The sequence below is a fragment of the Nuphar pumila genome, chromosome 12 (assembly GCF_984573655.1).
Source record: "Nuphar pumila chromosome 12, dmNupPumi1.hap1.1, whole genome shotgun sequence".
Taxonomy (NCBI): domain Eukaryota; kingdom Viridiplantae; phylum Streptophyta; class Magnoliopsida; order Nymphaeales; family Nymphaeaceae; genus Nuphar; species Nuphar pumila.
In genome coordinates, this window is record NC_143260.1 from 8,575,090 (window position 1) to 8,595,491 (window position 20,402).

Genomic DNA, 20,402 nt, shown 5'->3' on the forward strand with positions numbered 1-20,402 from the left:
CAACATACACTTTCTTTTATTTTCAAGTATGATATTTTTTATACTTGCAATGAGTTATTTTTCACAGTCATGTAGTCATTTCATCATCATATGAACTAAGATTCTTTTCACATATAGTACATAGTATGAGTTTAGCCATAGCATTGTTCTTGCATGCACTAATTTAACATAACCATATAGGTTTCTCATTATATCACAATTTAAATCATAACCTTTAATATGCAATACTATATTCAAATAGATGATGTCCTATGATATGATTGTGGAAGAACTATAAAAACCCCATGGCTAACTAAGAAAGTGAGACCACTACAAGAAAATTGTTAATTAGCGACGGAAATTTGCGACGGATTTTTTCTGTCGTGAATTAGCGACAGATTAGCTAGAGAAACAATCTGTCGCAAATTCGCGACGGATTAGAGAGGAAACAACTTTTATCGCTAATCCGTTGCTACTTAGCAACGGATTAGCGACTGCAATTTTTTGTCGCTAATTCTTATTACAAGAACACCATTTTAGCGATGGATTTAGAGAGGGAACTCTGTCGTCGCTAATCCGTCGCTAATTAGCGACGACGTAGCGACATACTATATTCCGTCGCTGTTTTTCTATTTTGATTTACGACGACTTAGCGACAAAATAATTCCGTCGCTAAATGTCGCGTAAATCCCTAATCCCATCCCTCTTTCTCTTTTTCCTGTTTCGTTGTCTTCCTCCCGCCCGCCGCCCTCTCCCTCCCGCCGCCCGTTGGCTCTCGCCACCTCCCGGCCGCCGCCGCTCGCCAACCGCCGCCGCTCGCCAGCCGCCGCTCCTCGTCCACCGCTCGCCAGCCGTCGCTCCCCTTTCCTGGCTGCGCCCTCTCCCCACTGTTGCTCCTCCATCGCCAGACCACCGTCATCCTTCGCAAACCCTGCTACCTGTGAACCATCTTCCTCAAAACCCTCTCACCTTCTCCTATCCACCTGATCCCTTCACCACCATCTTCCTTGAAACCCTCGAATACCCAAAAGGACGATCCCGTACATGATGCTAGATCGTCGGGGTTCAAGTTTTGCTCGATAGAGGTTTGAGCGACGGAGTTAGATCGTCAGGTTTCTATAGTTCTTGATCGACAGGGGTCTGAGCGATGGGGTTTGATCGATAGGTTTCGTCTGGGTACTACAACGAGCATCCAGTGTTGCCTTAGCGAGGTAAAGAATTCTGTCATCTCCCTTCCTTCTGTAGCTTCCTCTTTCCCAATCTCTATCGCCTTCTCTTTTTTAACCTAGCCGTTGTGCTCTTTCAATCCCTCAAACACTACTGGAGGTGGGAGATGTTTTAGGGTTTCTTTTAAAGGGATATCATCCTGTCTCTCTCTCTCTCTCTCTCTCTTTGTACTCTTGGCATCCTGCCAAGGAAATACGTTTCATTCATCCCGTCCATCTCTTGATGGACCTTTATGGCTATGGGCATGTTGCTGATAAAAAATTATGTGGTGCTTATAAATATTTGTTATGGGCATGTTGTGGAAATTCTTGTATTCTCCTGTATTGTAGCAATGTTTTGCAATAGCACATCAACTTATTTCTTTAATGTTATGTGTAGATTTAACCTGAGTTCCAATTAATGGATGAGATTGCAATTCTTTTGCAACACATTGACATTTCTTTGCCTGTTGTCTAATTGAGACATTTTAACCCTGATTCATTGCGGACTTGGGAGTGCTGTATGAACTTTATGATGCTTATAACTGAGACATCATAAACTCCTGATTCATTCCTGATTTGGCAGTGTTGCATGAACTTTATGTTGCTTTTCGTATTTTCAATGCCTTTCAATATGGCCAGGAAAAAAAGATTCATCATGCAGGATATTGAAATTTTGAGTTTTGTTGACTGTATCTGCTCATTGTTAGGTGCCTTGTAATTGTATTTGTGCTATATTTAAGATAAGTCTGCTTCTGCTACAATTCGTGTGTTTTTCACTTTAACATCACATTGCTATATCATGCAATTGTGGCATGACTATGATTTAAGCAATTTGTTTGTATCTGTTATAAGCAATCTTACAATGGGCACCCATTCCCATTGTCTTCTTCATCTTGATAGGCATCATTTCAGCCTTCACATTGTAACAGATTTGAGCACCGCATGCATATTTATTGTTTGAACTGAGGGTTTGTCCATTTTTTTCTAGCACTCTAGTTTGTATCTTTGGTATTTCAGACAAGTTATCTTGGTGGTTTTAATTTCTTCAAAAGAGTGTAAAGAAAGTAGCAGTGATCATAATCATCCCTTTAAAGTTCAAGTTTTGATATTGGGAACATAATTGTCATTTGTACAGTTTGATTGAGGTCTGAGTACCAAACAACTAGATATAGATTGAATATGGTATCTGAGAGTGTACACAGGGGGAGCATTGTGAGCTTTGAAAAATATTCATTTTAACACAGTGTTTTTTACAGATTTCTCAACGAAACTCGCTTGTGCCCCGCCACCCGTGGTAAGTAAGTGACAAAAACAATGCAAATCGGGTAAATATCCGTGGTGAGTAAGTGATGCAAGCGCATCACATGTTATTTAATTTATTGAATGTAACACTTTATTGTTCACACACTCACTTAGTTGTTGATATCTAGGACTGCTTTGTTGGAGTTCAGAGATCATGCTGAACATGATTTTAATGTATGAATATGGAAGTGTTCTTATTTTTGGAGTACGGAGTCCATGCTAGGCATGGTAGTAGTTAGTGGGATATTGAAGTGTGTTTGCTGCAGGTACATGTTTGACATTTGTTTGATATGAATTATTTCGATGTATTGTAATGTTTGATGTGATTGTATCCATGCTTACATGTAGTTACTTTCAATTTGATTATGTCTTCCATGTGAAATTGTATACTGAAAGCATGCTTCAAATGAATGTATCGTGTCATGAATAGTTTGCACATAAAAATATTAAGTTATAAATGCATGCATCATAATTCTTGTGATTGTTTGACATCATATATTGCATGATAAATTTGATATTTTCTTAATCATAGCATTCTGATGGTTCTCTTTTAACTGGTTAGGATACTATTCGTAACATCATACGACAAAATGACTGCAAACCGTGAATGGATGTACCGTAGGATAGTGGACAATGAGTTATCGCATGAATATATGGATGATGTTGACAGTTTTATTGAATTTGCAACGACAAGTGTCAGTACAGTAGATCCCACAGGTCAGATTAGGTGTCTCTGCAAGATTTGTAAGAATAATCGATTTGTAGAACCTCATGGAGTTAGACATCACCTATACAGGAAGGGTTTTGTGAGTGATTATCAGAACTAGACGTTTCATGGAGAAGAATTTAGAAACGATTTTGATGCACAGGTGAATGTGGTGCACGATAATCCATATACGAATTTGATATTTGATGCTGCAGGAACAGAACTAGGTTCTGCTATGAGTTCTAGTGATATAAGAACTGCCGTAGATGAAGAATCACCAAACGATGCAGCTAGTAGATTTTATGATTTACTTAGAGATGCTGATGAGCCACTTTGGAACGGTTGTGAGAGTCACACTATCTTGTCTGCAGTTCTTCAACTAATGAATTTGAAGTCCGAGTATAATTTGAGTCAATCATGTTTTGACCGTTTGTGTATAATTGTGAAGAGTATGTTGCCCAAAGATAAGAAATTGCTACAAAATTTCTATCGTGCGAAAGTTATGGTCAACGCTCTAGGTATGGGTTACAAAAAGATTGATGCTTGTCCAAATCACTGCATGTTGTATTTCAAGGAGCAGGAAAACAACATATCATCGTCGCCCCCTTTCTTCGAAATGCGATAAATAATCTTGTTCTGAACAGGGGATCTTCGATTTCAGGTCCCTCTTAGGTATAATCACATATTCAGTTTTTTGTCTACCTTAGAACACATATGAGCATAATCGAATCACATATATAACTTTTTGTCTGCCTTAGAACACATATGAGCATGATAGAATCATATAGAGTTTTTTGTCTGCCTTAGAGCACATATGAGCATGCTATAATAACATAGAGTTTTTTTATTGCCTTAGAGCACATATGAGCATGCTATAATCACATATTTAGTTTTTTGATTGCCTAAGAACACATATGAGCATGATAGAATCACATATAAAGTTTTTTTGACTGCCTTAGAACACATATGAGCATGATAGAATCACATATAAAGTTTTTTTGACTGCCTAAGAACACATATGAACATGCTATAATCACATATTCAGTTTTTTGATTGCCTAAGAACACATATGAGCATGTTATAATCATATATTCAGTTTTTTGACTGCCTTAGCACACATATGAGCATGATAGAATCACATATAGAGTTTTTTTATTGCCTTAGAGCACATATGAGCATGCTATAATCACATATAAAGTGTTTTTGCCTGCCTTAGAGCACATATGAGCATGTTATAATCACATGTTCAGTTTTTTGACTGCCTAAGAATACATATGAGCATGTTATAATAACATATTCAGTTTTTTGACTACCTTAAAACACATATGAGCATGCACAAATCACATATAGAGTTTTTTTACTGCCTTAGAACATATATCATTTATGATAGAATCACATATAAATTTTTTTGCTTTGCCTGCCTTAGAGCACATATGAGCATGCTATAATCACATATTCAATTTTTTGACTGCCTTAGCACAAATACGAGCATGATCGAATCACATATATAGTTTTTTGCCTGCCTTAAAGTACATCTGAGCATGGTAGAATCACATATAGAGTTTTTCTAGCTGCCTTAGAACACATATGAACATGCTATAATCACATATTCAATTTTTTGACTGCCTTACCACACATATGAGCATAATAGAATCATATATATATATATATATAACTTTTTGTCTGCCTTAGAGCACATATGAGCATGATAGAATCACATATAGAGTTTTTTTATTGCCTTAGATCACACATGAGCACATGATAGAATCACATATAGTGTGTAATTTATTTCATTATATTTTGCTTATCAATACTGACTGTTCTTTTCTTGTGTAGGCTGCTAGCGATAATCAGCGTAGTGGAGCTGAAGGGACAGATAAAGACAATGAACAAAAAGTCGCACAAAATCTTGGCGATGATTAGAGAACTGTGTTGAAGAAGTTCTATTTTTTTATGTTTCCTAATTGTAATTGTTGAATTGTAAATAATTAAACTTGTTAATTTTAAGGTGAAACGATTAATTGTTGTAGATTCTTGTTATATGGAAATTTTTGTGTGGTTTGTTTTTTATTTACAGGAAATATAAATTGTACAGGAAACATAAATTGTACCGTTCTCGGTATTTAATTTTCAAATAATTTTTTTTTAATTTTTTTTCGTGTTTGCGACGGATTAGCGACGGAACCATCCGTCGCTATTCATATAAATCTAGCGACGGCATAGCGACGGAAGTAAATCCGTCGCCAAGCCGTGGTCGCCGTTTAGTACCGGCGGATTGACGACGAAATATAGCGCTCGTTAGTCCGTCGCAATTAGCGACGGACCTGGCGACAGAATAAATCCATCGCCAGTTAGCGTTGAAATATTCGCGACGTAAGCATACCGTCGCCTCGTTGTCGCTAATCCGTCGCTAACATGCGTAGCGACGGATTAGCGACGGAATGTGGTCGTCGCTAATCTACTGCTTTGTTGTAGTGGACCTCTGTTAGGCGCCGACCATTCTTTTGCTCTTGCTGGAAGTCCTCTATCTCTCGTATCCTCCACTTTCATTCTGCCTGACACTCGCCAATTTGCCAAAATGAGTGGTCTTTTTACTTCTGCATGATTGATGTCATTTTTTTTATTCTATTGTTTACACTAAAATTGATTTCTTTTGCCATATTTCTTTGATTTCGTTGTTTCTAAGGCATAAGTTTTAGATTCTCATTGTCTTGTATTGCAAGAGATAATTTGCTTGGGGTTCTAAGGTTTGATTTTTTTTTTAATATTGGCTAATGGTCTCCCCCAACTTTAATATCCTAGCTTCTCTATTATTTTATGTTTTATCATTTATTTATTTAAAGCGAATTGGAAAACCCCCGGTGGGGCCCCACGACCACCCTGCCTTAAGTAAGCTCGGCAACACCCGTGTGCCGGTGGGGTTTGATCCGGAGTCTTTAATGTTTTATCATTTATCCTTTTTGGTTTGGCAATCCTGTATTTAGACATGATAGTTTTTCTAACATATGGTATTTTCTTGTTTCCCTCCATGGTATTTTTTCTTTACCGTTATGTTTGGTTTGTAGATGGGCTTTTTTTTAGTAAGATAAAAAAAAGAAACCTTCTTGCCATGACTACCCTTATTAAGTTTAGGATAAGACTACCAAACTAATGCATAACGATACGAGAACACAGGGACACGCAATGATGTGTTCAAAACTCAAGTTTGAATTTTTTTTCAAGACTAGAGCACAAGGACACACAAACACATATATATATATTTAAAATTTCAATCAATACAATACTGTTTTGCCACAATTTACTATTTTAAAATGTATTTTATTAAAATATATATTAATAAAAAGTAACAAAAATTTATTAAAATACTAAAACAATGGCCGTAGGAATCCGTATCCGTAAGCATAGTTTTTTTTGACATGAATACAGTTTTTTTCTCTCAACTGTGTATTCATGACAAAAAATAGAGCTTGCTAACTCATTTCAAAGCTATACGATGCTTCAAACAATATTTTAAATTTATTTGGTTCTTATCATTTTCCAGAAGGAATTGTCATTCATACTTACAAAAGGTGCATGATCCTGACCAAATGACACCTTAATTACCTTTCATTAATTTCATATGATTTTTTTTTTTACCTGGCTCTGCCTGCTTTACTTACGATCACTGTCCTGACAGCGTAAAACTCCGGGGGCTTACCCCTTGCCCCCAGTTTCATACTAGTTGAATCTGTTGATTTGTTAGATAAAAAATGTGTCCATGCAAGCCTATTACATTTTCTTTTTCAAATGTTATGTTCTATTGGCAGCGATGCTGGAACGTATTCAATTAACGTTCAATCTCTCTCTCTCTCTCTTGTTCTTTTCTTTTCCGCTCCCTCCTGCTGACGCTACCTCTCCTTTGCCGCAATCTGGGCAAGCGGCTCCGGTGTGAGCCCGTTTTATCTGTATGATGTTCTTTTCTCTTGTGCTTTATTTTTGTTTTGGCTTTTGCTCTTGTTCAGTTCATGGGTTCAACATGTTGTTGATCTTCATGAGTGGTAATGTTGAATTACTTTGGGCTCTCTCTCTCTTTTGTTAATCAGGAGTGATGTGAAGGATTACTTAATCTAGCCTTTGAATCTTTGGTTGAGTTACTAATCGCTGCATAGGGACGATAATTGGAGCCTTTTAGGTCCTTAGGAATGTAAACGCATTGGATTCATATCGCCAATACCATATTCAACTAAGCCGATGTTGGCTAAAACAGATACCAGATTCGAATTTGGATAGTGATAAGCCGAGAGAGATAAGATTATGTATATCTTATTTAGATCTTAAATTCGTCCATTAGTTAGTTTACTTAATTAAAAAAAACAAGGTGAAGAATATCAACAAAATAACAAGTCTTTCCACCAAAATATTAGCTCTTTCAATGACATTGTTTCACAGCAACTGAGAACTTTGTCAAAGAAAATGGCAATCCCATATAAAAAAAACTTTGTCCTCTTCAAGCTGTTCTTAAAAATTGACAGAAACTAATTTTCTAACCACCTATCAATGGAAAAGTGGAATAACTTTGGGCAGAACTCTATAATTATCAAGTCAATACAATTAAATCTTGTAATTATCAACTAAATTTTGAACCAACAATGAATTTAAATCTTTATTTGCTCATGATCCAACAGGATTCAAACCAAGTCCCTTACCCAAACTACCTAAACCTAAACCACACCCAAGATCCAAACATGAACAAAAACCAAACCCAACTTAACCCACTCCCAAACCAGTTCCGACACAACTCAATACTACCTTTGCCACCACCTAGGCCCACCCCACAAAACCTGAACCCTCTTTATGGATCCTCTCAGACCCAAAAGGTCTGTATGCGTGTTTGGATCTGCATCCAGTTCTTTGTGAGATCCAGTTTGTGCAACTAGTTGCTCATGACCTTATTCAGACTGACCATGCACATCGAGAGCCACCTTAAGTTTTTGCACTGGATATACAGTTGCTACTCATGAAGACCAGGTGGACCCATGGATCACATTTTATATCCTTAGGATGAGTTCAAGTCAAATGCATCATGTAGATCCAGATGCGCAACGTTCATTGCATGACACAAAACAGATGCTAAGATATGGAATCAAGTTCGACCTATCAGAATTTATGAGTCGACCTAATGCCGATGCTTTCTTGGAGTGATGTGAAACAGTAGAGCGACGCTATCATGTACCCGAGCATGTTTGACATTGCTTTGATGGATGGACAAATATATTTCATTGTAACGCTCCAAAATTTTAACTTGTGATTTAAAAAATATTGATGAAAAACCTTTCAAAGATTAGGATTTTAAGTTTTAAAATTGACAGCGAAAGCAAATTAGAAAAGAGCACAAGTTGACAAATTCTGGGCACGTTAGCTTTAAAATCATCATCATCCATAAAACAGTAACACAAAGAGAGTGAGAAACAAAACCATAGATTATTAATAGAATTTGCAGTTTATTACAAAAACCATTGATGAATTACTTGTTAAGTTTTTTGTTATTACTTTCTAATTATTTTCTACCTTTCCCCGTTCTTCTTAGATAAACAATAAAGGTAATGATAGATTTTCATGTGAATTGAGCCCTCTCGATTTACATCAGATTTGCGAGTACCTTTATTCAATCGATCAAAGAACATGTTCTCAGCTCAAGAAGCAAATTCGAACCATGATGATGTTAGATTGTAGGGCAACCCTAAGCCATCACTATGAGCTGAGGGCTTGGGACCCACATACAATACCGTATGTCATACGTGGGTAGTTGAGAGCTGACATACGTGTTTCCGTTGTGACAAAATTGGGATTCATGCATCCTAATGTCCAACTCTCAATAAGCCAATCCAATTACCAGAGCATGAAACGTAGGATGAAGAGCATGCGAAAAAAAGGTGACGATGTGGAGCATGATGAAGAAACAATCTATTTTCATGGTGATGACCTTTTATGAGGACTCATGTTTGGAGATGCCGATCAAACTTTAGTGATTCGTTGGAGACGAATCCTTCCCAACTTGAAGAGAATGATGCACCCTTAGATCTGAAACCGGATCTAGTTAAGGCAAGCAGCAAGAAGAAGAAAAAGAAAGAACAAGGGCTAATGGAGTTTGGATCCACATGATCCGTTTCGATCTTTAATGAATAGTTTGGTTTTGAACTTTTTAGGTTTTTCTTTGTATTCAGATCTGATCCAAGATCCATGGTAAGATTAAGCTTTTTAATTTGCTATAAATACTTGTTATGTGTGGGATTTGTGGTTGATTAGTTGAGAGATGTTAATTTTCTCAAATTTATATGTTAATATATTTGCTTATTTTTCAATGTTTCTGCTTTTCTTAGCATATCTTTGTAAGATTAGCGTAACTTAGCTCAGTTTGAAATCTCGGGTCCCAAGGTTGCATCAAAATCCACCGACTTATCCCGAAAAGTGGGAATATAGACCAGAGGACACAATATCCCAACTTCTCTCAATATTCTTTATAAGTTGATGCATCCAAACACCCTTCTTGGAATAGGTGTTATGAGTGGATTCATCATCCAATATCCATATAAGTGGGTCAAGCTGCAAATCTGCATTAGGTGAAACACTGTATATTTTTTAATCAATATATGTTAATCAATATTGTTTTTTTCATTTTTTAGATTTTACATTTATCAAATTTGGCTTGGGATCCTTCATTATCTTGACTCGAATTGAGGGTTGTTTTGTTGGATTCCTCCATCCGTGAAGATGGGCGGTTGGTAGTTACTTTTAATTCAAAAATGTATGCACAAGATGATACCACCGTCTCTATTTTAATTAGTGTCTGATATTATTTTGCTTTTTCTTGTTTGGGTGTTGGTTAACAATGGGACGTACTGGGGAATTCCGAAAAACACGGAGTCAATAACGTAGAAAATTATCAGGTATGATGAGTGAAATACTCTTTCCAAAATAAAATAATTTCAAAACTTACATAATCATTAAGAACATGGCTTTCCTTTCTTTCAAAGTTAATAATGTTATACCTATTACTATTAAAGAATAACCACTAGATATTACTAATAATTGACTTCTTATAAGGAAACAACATGCATAATCATGCATAATAGAATAATGGATTGTAATTATCCATAATAAACTAAAAAATATTAGGTACGGTGAGTGGAATGTCTTTTCCAAAATAAATTAATTTGAGATCAATTTGCAACTTCCCGTACTGAACCCGGGAACTGGGTCCGATAGGTCGTGACTCGCCAAAAGCCGTCTCTTCTTCAGTTTGAGCTTGGCCCAAAATTTATCAGGATGGGTCCAAGTTGGGCCCCTTTAAGCCTGATTAGTAATGGGTAAGCCCACGGTAGGTCAGGCAAAGCCAGCGAGGCTAGGTCACTGGTCCTAAGGGTGGTTTCTCCGTGTAAATAAAAAATGAGTTGAGTTGAGTTGGGTCAGGCTCTAACCTTATCTTCACCCTACCTGTATTTTGACCTGTTTACTGATTGGATCATCAGGTTAGGTCCGATATCCGTCAGGCTTGCGGCTTCACTGAACAGCTCAAAGCTGACCCGTTTCTGATGGAGTATCAGCTACCCATCGGACACCAGACCCGATGCCCAATTGCCCATCTAATATGGGCGTTAAAAGAACGGCCATAAATTTATAGACTTTTGGGCTCTTAAATTCAATGCAGTTTGACGTTATTCCTAAATTAAGCAAAGGCATTGAGGAATGCATCACAATGCACAATTATAAAGGAAACTCCATATATATATATATATATATATATATATATATATATATATAATGAGTATTGCACTTTTCAGGCCCACGACACATTTAAAACCGTAGACGTGATCTATTGGTTTTGTTTAGTGGGAACCAGTTTTTGGATAGACGGTATACAGGTTTTTTCAGTGATCCAAAATCAATGGCTATGAAGGTACCAATTTTTTTTTACTCAGAAAAATATGTTTTTCGTTGAAAAAGCATGATCTAAAAGTCGATTCTCACTAAATAGAACAAGCTAAACACATCTAACGGTTCATATCTATCATAATACACTTAACCTATGGGGCAGAATGACAAATGGGGCATAATATGTTAAGTTATGGTATATAATGAAAAAACATATTTTTTTGAGTCGAAAAAACTAATACCTACATAACCATTGATTTTGGATCATCGAAAAAACTTGTATAGAGATAAGATTTTGATGATCCAAAAGTCCGTTTCCATTAAACAAAACCTATAGATCACATCTATGGTGTTAGATGTGAGAAAAAATACCTAAAACTATGATTTTTGAAGGGCCTAACAAGACCTAACGAAAAAGAGGGCATAAAGAACACATCACACACACACACACACACACACACACATATATATATATATATAATAGAATCACTAGAATATGAGATCTGAAAATATGAAAACTAATGTGAACTATAATTTTCATAGATTTTTTGTTTTTTTCGATCGAATCTAACCATACAAATGTGATTTACATGTTTTGTTTTATAAGAACCCAGGTTTGAATCATCCAATTTTGATGCATAAACAATTTTTTTTAAGGCTTTAAAATCATTATCGCATAATCTTCATAAATATTCAAGCATTTTAAAATCACATTATTTATTGAAAATACACAATCCAATGGTTTATTCCTAGCAAATTCACCATGCCAAGCACATCCAAATGGTTCATTCCTGGCAAATTCACCATGCCAAGCACATCCAAATGGTTGGATTTGCAAAAAAGTATTGAAAATACCCATATTTCTAGTTCTCATATTTAAGTTTTCATATTCTAGCGACTCTTATATATATATATATATATATATATATATATATATATATATATATATATATATATATATATATATATATATATATATATATATATATATATATATATAAGCAAGAGGAATTTTTTTTTTAAGAACACGAAAGTGATGCATGAAGTGAAACTATGAAAGCCTGTGTTATAAAGCATCATCATGAAGCATGATTTGTTTTGGAAGCAATTGTGAAAGTATGTGAAAAGCCGAAAAGAGAAGGCCAAGGAAACCTGTGTAAAGCGAGTGAGAAGCAAAAAATATAAATATTAACATTTTTTTTTAAAGGCAAGCTGGGGTTAGGCAGACTCCTACCATTATCATTACTTCAAAAAAGGGGAAAAAATACAATTAAAGGTTAAATGGTATTATATATCTCCCTAAAAAGGAAAAAGGGGACCAGTCAGGGGGGTTTATCCTTCCAAGACTTAGAGATCCTCGCCTGGCTAAATTTGCTAACATTTAGTCAGGGAGTCTGCTTATCATGTAGGTTCGACTTATATCAAGTTGACAGTATATCATGAATTTGAAATCCTTGGGAGTGTCTTGGTGCAAGGTTGAAATTGAGTGTATTGTTTGATAGACAGGAAACCTCAAGGCTTTCATCAACAGGATTCCTGTCAATCTGCGGTTAGTGATTTTTTGGGGAGAGGGAGGGCTTTCCTTGGCCTAGCAAAAGAAAAACAAATTTTCACCGTGGAAAGTGAATCGGTTGTTTGCGATGCTTGGGAAAGTCGAAGAAAGCTGCAGCCCAGTGGTATTTTTTACTATAAGCATTAGCTTTTTCCTGTTGCAGACATGCTTTTGAGGGTCGGATTGTTTCCTAGCCCCTACTGTAATGGTGAAATTTAAAGCACAAACAATCCAAGGAACCCCTATATGGAAAAATGAACTTCACCACTTTTGAATTTTGAATAAACATAAGATAAACAACTACTACATACTCGTTTCTGTCAAAAGTCATATACAATTGATATAATTGGTTTCTTCCGTAGTTTGTTAATTGATTTTTTTATAGGCATAGTTAGTTAATTAATTAATTGACCCATCTCATATTCTGGACACAGATTAAAAAAAAAAGAAGCAAAAACAAAACCTCCCCAATTGCTTCATAAAAAAATCTTAAACAGTTGTACACCTAACACTCTAACAAAACCAAGCAATATGCTAGGCGTACCTTAGGAAGCGGTTAGCAGTAGTATCACTTAAGTTTAGTCCGTTATCAGTTGAGATAGAGAGCTTTATCTTCATTTGTGCTTTTAGACTTTAATGATCCTTCCAAAACTTATCCGATCTCTTCAAATTTGTTTTGTAATCACGTTTTACCTGTTTGTTCTTATTTAGTAAATCTGAAAGACTTTAATTAGGTGAATACTGGATAAGAAAGTCTTTGAAGAGAATAGAGATAGACACAAAGGAGAGAGAGCTTTCCTCTGAGAAGAATAGAGATAGACACGAAAGAGAGGTAAGGGGATGGGGCCCACAGGACTCGTCCCATAGAAGCAACGAATCGTCTCCAATCCCTCCATCGTATAAAACTGCGAAATTAGAGAGAGAGAGAGAAGTCCTCGTTCCCAATTTCATTACTGAACTGGACTCTTCCCTTCTTCACACTGTATCGAGAGAGAGAGAGAGAGAGGACTCTTCCCTCCATTAACGACGACGACCGCGTTTTGCATCTCTCCTCTTTTTCTCGATCAATTAATGCAGATCGATCATTTGCAGAGAACCGCCACGCTGTCCTTCATCAATATGGTAACCGCTGAGAATCCATAAGAAGGAAGGAACACAAATCCGTGAGTCTCTCTCTCTCTCTCTCATCGACCACCGTCTCAATTAAGGGTTCAAACAAGAAACCTGAGATGGGTTTTGCTCCTCTCGCAGATCTGAGAAGTGGGTATCGACCGGATTCTCCATTGGTGGAGCCATTCTTCCGATTGGGAGGATGAGGGTTTCGCACTGAACCACCATTTCGAGGAGTGGAGGAGGCATCACCACCACCGGGTCTGATCCTGCAGAGGGTGAGAGAGAGAGAGAAAGATGCCTCCTGCCGTGCAGGACAATTCCCCGTCGACGCCGGGGAAGGTGAAGATCGACCGGACGCATCACGGCTTCGCCCGCCAATTCACTCGGTCGGTCGCCTCTTGTTCCTCCTCGTGCCTCTTCTGGTTCTTATTCTTCTTCGTCTCCGCCATTCTCTTCGTCCTGACCAAGAAGGCCTTCGTCCACTTCTCCCCGTCCACCCCCGACGACAAGTCCGAACGTAGGGTTCTGGTTGTCCAACCGCATTGGGGGGGTCGCGATTGGGAGAATCAGGTGAGGAAGTCGTGCCAGAGGAAGCGAAGCGACGGATTGATCGTTCTGGTCACCGGCGGGGCGGGATTCGTCGGCACCCACGTCTCCCTCTCGCTCAAGAAGCGCGGCGATGGCCTCGTCGGGCTCGACAACTTCAACCGTTACTATGACCCAACGCTCAAGCGCGCCCGTCAGGCTGAGCTCAGGAAGCACGGCGTCTTCGTCGTTGAGGGCGACGTCAACGACGCCCTCCTCCTCGCTAAGCTCTTCGAGATCGTCCCCTTCACCCATGTGATACACCTCGCCGCACAGGCGGGGGTCCGCTACGCGATCGAGAATCCGTCTTCCTACGTTCGCAGCAATGTCGCCGGGCTAGTCACCCTACTGGAGGCCTGCAAGTCGGCGAACCCGCAACCGGCATTCGTGTGGGCATCGTCGAGTTCGGTCTATGGACTGAATACGAAGGTGCCTTTCACCGAATCTGATCGAACCGATCAGCCCGCGAGTCTGTACGCGGCTACGAAGAAGGCCGGTGAAGAAATCACTCATGTCTATAACCATATCTATGGATTATCGATCACCGGCCTTCGGTTCTTCACTGTATACGGCCCTTGGGGCAGGCCGGACATGGCCTACTTCTTCTTCACGCGAAACATTCTGCAGGGGAAGCAGATTGTGGTATATCGGAGGAGGGATCGCCGGGAACTCTCGCGGGATTTTACCTACATCGATGATGTAGTGCGCGGGTGCGTCGCTGCACTCGACAAGGCGGGCAAGAGCACCGGGAGCGGCGGGAAGAAGAAGGGGAAGGCCAATTACAAGATATATAATCTCGGGAACACGTCGCCTGTTGGGGTGCCCATGTTGGTGAACATACTGGAGCGCCACCTGAGAGTGAAGGCAAGGAGGAATGTGGTGGAGATGCCTGCTAATGGGGATGTGCCTTTCACCCATGCAAACATAACGCTTGCGAGTCTCGAGCTCGGTTACAGGCCCACTACCGATCTGCACACCGGTCTGAAGAAGTTTGTCAAGTGGTACCTGGAGTACTATGGAGATAACAGTAAGAATAATCTGCACTATCGCTACCATAGCAGCAAACATCCACAATATTAAATGGCAAAATGAAGTGGATTCTTGATTGAATTAGATAAAGATTCTTTGCTTTTTTTTTGTTCTTTATTACTTCATTTTCTTGTGTTCCTTATCGATTTATACACTTGATTTTAGTGCAAACAGTTGTTTCTGCCTCTCACAATTTGTGGTTCTTCTCTCTTCATTTGGTTTTTGTGTGCATTTCTCTGTCATAGGATGTTCATCATATACATACTCTGTATAGTTGGTGTATAAAGCATAAATATTGGATTATTTTTTGGGTTTTTTTCTTCTCCTTGTTATTGCTACTCTCATTTGTAAGGAATCTTTGATCATATTGATGCGGAATGAGGTGCCATGAGAGAAGATGGGGGTCACCATGTTCAGATTTTTGGTATTGCTTTTCTCAAGAAATTCATGGTGAATAAATGTCTTTCCTTACAAGGTAAGCAGGTAAGCATTGTAATGATGATGGATGGTATGCAATTGCAATGACTTTTTGTATTCTGGTAGATGACTTCAAAATTCAAACCCATGTGGATTTTTGTTGGACTTTTCATATAAACCAATTGGAAGGGGACCAACAGCAGAGTATGGCTGACAGGCTGAGATTTGAATTGATACAATGAGACAACAACCCCCTTGATGTGATGGCCTGAGCAACCCACTCAAGCTTAATAGGGGCTTGAAGTGATGTCCTTTGGTATCATCAAGTGCCGCAATCGATTTGTGATACCACCATAGCTCACTCTTAAGTCACTTTACTCTTTCCTGTACCAAGAACTGATCCTGCATATCAATTGAATGGGATTACAATACAATTATATGTTGCTTTGTTTCCTGTCTCTAGGATGCAGTCTTCTGCCATCACTCAAAAACGGTCTTGATAACTTTGTTTCTTACGGTCTAAGATCTGACCTTTTGTTCTGTTGTATGATGCTTTCTGTCTGTAGTTTTGCCTCTCTTTTTCATTGTTGGTGATGTGAAACTGTTTTTGGTGTCATACATCATCATCAGAAGGGGAGGAAACAGAAAAAGAAAAAGAAAAAGAAAAAGAAAAAGAAACAAAACCAATACAATGGTAGTAAACAACGAGACAAAAAACATTGGGAATCTATGGCCAGTCTTGGGGACATGCTTGGCATTCTGCTACAATATGACCGTTACAAACATGGTTACAAGGGGTAACAAAACAAATCGTTCAGATAATAGAGCCCCAAATTTTCATTTTGGCTAAATGTTAAAAAATCATATTATTAGACCATATTGGTTACTATCTAATATTCCTTTTGACTTCTCTCTCAGAGAGATTCTCCACGCTGAGTTCAGTTTGGTCATACCTAATCTGAAAGCTAGGTGAAAGATCAATTGTTATCTCATATCTACGTTCTTGGTGAGTGAATTCACAACTGTATCAATCATTGTCATGAATACATCAACTCTGAAACCTCATTTCTAAGTTAGTGCTGTATCTAACTTTATTCCTTTCCTTCTAAGGAAAGCTAGTCTGCTAGATGCTCATCTAGAAAAGATCATTTTATTATTTATTTTTTGTAAAAGTAGTTTGGAAGTAAAATGTGTTGTAAATTTGGATACATATATATATTCTCTTTGAAGTAAGATGTGTGGTAAAATATATATATATATATATATATATATATATATATATATATATATATATATATATATATATATATATATATATATATATATATATATATATATATATATATATATATTCTCTTTTGCACATGTAACCAGCAATAATGAATTGGTTTTGATAATGCTTTGTTTCCTTGGTACTAAATATGTTCAATTATTTAGAAACACCAATAATCAAGTTCTTGAACACATTTGATCCAGCCAGGTTTCATTGAGAAAGAACCTGTCCAATTTGCAACAGATCCGATTGGCCCCTTGCTGTTGGTTTAAGATTCCTGCGCACACAAGACACACGCACACCACACACACACATGCAAGCATGCACACAATTTTCTCAATCTCCAATCCTTCTATTTTAACACACCAGGCCCAACCTAACATTCAATATGAAAAGAATAAGTAAAAATACCATGGAGACTAACCAATGACTTCGAACATTAATCATGTTTTCTTTTCTTATTTCCCACATTCATATTCTAATACAACCCATCTTTATCTACATATTACACCACACACCATTACTCCGTTTTTTTAAATCTGTTTCTTGACTGTTAATTATAAAGTATCAACCCAAGGGGTTTGGATGGGGCCTAAGCCGATAGACAGGCTGTCTTGGTTCAAATCCCATGGGTGTTACCCCCTGCACAAACCTAAGTTTGGCGACTCTCTGGGGTCAAGGGGTAAGCCCTTGGAGTTTTATGCTGGTAGGACAGCGACTGTAAGTACTGCAGACAGAGCCAACACAACTAAGTTTCTATTCTTGGGACAGTTTCTCGGAGTAAAAATTTTAAAAAAATTATAAACTTTTGGTCAATTATCAATTTACGTTTGCTCACACGGGCTCCACTCATCTAATGGGGGCAACTTGTGAATGTAGCCAAGTTGATAGGATATCACAGGTTCAAAACCCGGATGTCTCTTGCAACAAGGTCAAAGCTGGGTTTATTCCTTGGTGGACATGGGAGGATTTATCAACCTGAGGCTTGCCAATGTCTTGTGATTGAGAGGGGGAGAGAGGTTCCCTTGGCTCATAATAATAATAATAATAATAATAATAATAATTGAATTTCCAAAATTAACTTGACAATTCAATTCTTGAAAGAAGCCTGCCACACCTTTCATCCCTAAATTAAGAATTCTCACTTGCATTGGAGATCCAAGCACATCCTCATGGAAACACAAGAATTTAACTTTTCCATTAATCCAAAAAATCAACTAGAGCATTGGAATTCTATTACAAGGATTTAAATTCCTTAAATTCAATTCAATTCTAAACATCTAAATACACCCTAAAGTAAACCGACCTAGGAAATCAGGGGAATGCAATGATTGCTTACATGTGCAATCATCTCTCATGGTTGAGTTTAAATATTAAAACTTCCCCAATATTAAGCTTTATTGGATATTTGGAGTTGTAATAATTCACGATGATCACATCTCTTCCTACGAGTCTACATAATCTTCTTAAATGGATCTGTACACAATAGCGTGATAGGGTATGACAGATCCTGATCCATACCGGATCCAATAGGATCTGATTTTGGCAATAAAGAATGAGGTCTGGCTAAGAATTCGGGTAGGACAAATGGGGTCAGATTAATAACACCACCCTGGGGTCGCCCACTTGGTCAGCAGGGTGGTTATGAGAGTGCTGAGATGAAGGCACCTGATCAAACCCTGTTGGCGCACAGGTGTGTCCATAGCTTTTAGAAGTGGGCCACATAAGGCAGGGTGGTTGTGGGGCCCCATCCGGGGTTTTCCTCGATTCAGTGAGGGTTCCTCATCATAAAAAAAAAGTTATCGCTGAATCCCAGATTCAATCAACTGTGCAGGTTACATGTAATTTATATTCAGACACTCTAGTCAGATTTGGATTAGGATGTAAAACTCTAAACTGAATCCAAATTCGATTATTAATACAATGCTATATCCATTATTAAGTGGATTCAGATTCGGTTAGAACCATTGGCACTATCCTTTTTGCCCGAACTATTGACATTTTTTTCTACCTCCAGGCTTCACTTTGATTAGAATGAGGTCCCACACTTAACACATCAAATAATAGTTTCTTTTGGTTCATCATGGATTCATGGTGAAATTTGCATGTGGTCTGTCTCAGCCTCTCAGCTATGTCCAAAAAGAGTGAAACCCAAATAAAAAATTCAAGTGATAATATTGGATGTAGAAAAAGTAGAAGAAAAATGAGCTATTTACATGTATAAAATATAAAATATATAATATATTAGATTTTAATTTGGATAAATTTCAGATCCGAATTAAAATGCTAATCCTAATTCAAAAGTAATTTAGACTCAAACACAACTCTATATGTCTCAACGTTCTTAACATGCAGACACATCTTGTTTCTTGAGAAGATACTTCTTTCATGCTCCATTAGTTTTCTTTTGTTTAGAAATGCATGCAAAGAATTGACAATATGCACATTGACATAGAATCAATCCATCAATTATGCAATGAAATATGAATTAAATTGTACTCATGGGAAATGAATGACTCACTATCTCTATTTTCAAGTCATTTCTTATATTTTAGGTAGTCTACTTTTTTATGTCCTTTCTTCTTGTAGAAGAAGTATTTTATAGAAGAACCTTTTGCTTGAGATTTGACTTTCGCCTGAGAGTGGAGCTTTCCACAGAGATTTTCTTATTTTTTTTGAAGGAACCTTTCTTTGCCCCCGGCCTATACTTTCTCTGATGAGAAGCTATAAATGCACTTGACACCTTATTACCCTTCAATCTTTCTTCATCTTCAACATACTTTAAGATGTCATTGAAGGACCACTCATCATTTGTGTGTTGTAAAAGATTTTAAAGAATCCGTATTCAGTAGCCAATGAAGTCAAAATCAGATAGACTAGAAAAAGTATGAAATGACGAACTTTATATCACTAAATTCAGATGCAATGTTTCTCATTTTCAAGATGTGCTATCGAATGAGATTATCACCAGGATATTTCAAAGACACCAACTATCTTTATTATAACTGAGAAACTAAGTCTTAATGGCTTCAAGAAATTTCTTCACTATTCTGCTTTGAATGTTTTTAGCCACTCTTGATTGTAAAAGCAACATGTTAAGTCTATTCGAGCGCTCTCATTTCTTAGAGGTATCCTTTTGATCGATTGTACTCTACTTTGTAAAAGTGGGAGGTCAGCATGCTTGCTCCACTATTCCTGACCATCAATCTCAAAATTTTTGAAGATGGACACTAACACCCATCTTGAGAAATGCCAAGATGATTAACTATCAGTCTGGTCGCAACCTTCTTGGGCATAAGCACCTATGGAAAATTAATTTTTTTTAGA

General features: G+C 37.6%; 1 pseudogene across 1 annotated transcript; it reads left to right on the plus strand.

Annotated features, from left to right (window-relative positions):
* Positions 1-13,552: 13,552 nt before the first annotated feature.
* LOC149819896 (UDP-glucuronate 4-epimerase 1 pseudogene) lies at positions 13,553-15,556 on the plus strand (annotated as a pseudogene). Its single transcript, XR_016426548.1, has 2 exons — positions 13,553-13,821; positions 13,910-15,556. The product of XR_016426548.1 is annotated as a UDP-glucuronate 4-epimerase 1 pseudogene (transcript).
* Positions 15,557-20,402: the final 4,846 nt, after the last annotated feature.